Source organism: Portunus trituberculatus, chromosome 48 (genome assembly GCF_017591435.1).
Source record: "Portunus trituberculatus isolate SZX2019 chromosome 48, ASM1759143v1, whole genome shotgun sequence".
NCBI classification, from domain to species: domain Eukaryota; kingdom Metazoa; phylum Arthropoda; class Malacostraca; order Decapoda; family Portunidae; genus Portunus; species Portunus trituberculatus.
Window position 1 is genome coordinate 4614539 of NC_059302.1, and position 1386 is coordinate 4615924.

At 38.4% G+C, this 1386-nt stretch overlaps 1 protein-coding gene across 1 annotated transcript in view; it reads left to right on the plus strand.

The window, feature by feature from the left end:
- LOC123498953 overlaps positions 1-1386 on the plus strand; it is an 86544-nt gene continuing 85158 nt past the window's right edge. The window contains exon 1 of the mRNA XM_045246546.1: positions 1-158. The gene's annotated coding sequence lies outside the window, so the exon portion shown is untranslated. The remainder of the gene's footprint in view (positions 159-1386) is intronic.

Sequence of the window (1386 nt, forward strand, 5' to 3'; positions counted from 1 at the left end):
AAAGTAAGCGTGCGGGTAGCGGGCGTCACTTGTTAGCGAGAAGACCCCGTCCTCTATAGTTGTGTGTTGATATGGCGTGCACGAGGCAGGAGAAACTCGCCAACAAAATGGAGTAAATAAGACGAGTTTCACCAATCAACACACAACTATTAAGCAAGGTATAATCCTTATGGTCCCCTGGATGGATTAGGATGGAAAGAGGTGTGTTTTAAGGTGTAATTATTCCAATATGCCCTGTGAGTGAGGCGGGCCAAGGCAGCGGAGGAGAGGGGGGAGTGCGGCGGCGGCTTGTGTATCTGTAGAATTAGATAAGTTGTCGTGAACAGTGATCGACGAAGAAATGAGACTTACTGCTCGGTGTGATGTGTGTCTCGAGGACTAACATTGGTGTTGAAGGTGTTAGCTGACGTGGAAATAGATGTTATATTGTTATGACCTTGAACTTGAACGAAGGGTTGTAGGTTTCTCTTGGAGGCGTGACGTGAATCCACCTTAATTTACCACTTTTAAATCGTTAATATGTGGAAATTAATGCTGACCGTCAACGTGGAAAAGAGTCTGTGTGAAACTAAGTGGGAAATCTTTGCGTGGTATTGGTTGCAAGAGAGATTGCTTTCACTTGCAGCCATGTGCCCGTGAGGCCCGCGGGAGGGGCCGCCACGGGAGCTGTAGCTGATGTAATAGGTACTCATTAGGCTGGCGAATCGTGACCTCTAGTTTCCCGTATTGGGTTAATGTCTCACAAAATTAACACAATGTTTTATCAAGTTAAGTTGCATGCAGTCATGTAGCTAATTGTATATTTTCATTAAATTACTTACATTTGGTTTGCTATTGATGTTATTTATTTTAATACATTTTTCAGAGTAGATATTGATGTAAATACAAATTTATTTACTTAGGAGCCTTTTATGCATATTAGTAATTTTAATGTATATAGAAAAGTTTTAGTTGAGGTGTGCATCCGTGTTTTGATAAGTGTACTACTTATCTGCCTGATAACTGGCTGTTTTGAGAGGCTTGAGAAACAGTTTTCAGCTGATGTGTTGTCAATATGTAGTATTAAATTAAATGTTGGTAAAACAAACCTGCAACACTATTAGATTATGCAAAGGAGAATTTGATTTTTTTTTTCTCTTTATATTATGTTTTCCACATTTTCCACACTTCAGGGCAAGCTAGGAATGATTAATAGGAGGATTTAGAATACTAGTATACTTCTAGTTGTAAGATTAACAATAGTAATGATAATTATAATAGAAAGCATTACCATAATTAATAATGAGGCCAATTTCATATATCAACACATTTCTCATTTACTGAAAACAGTGGTCTCATCAATAATTATTTATCTTCAGAAAAACTTCTCAACCCTGTTCCCTGTTA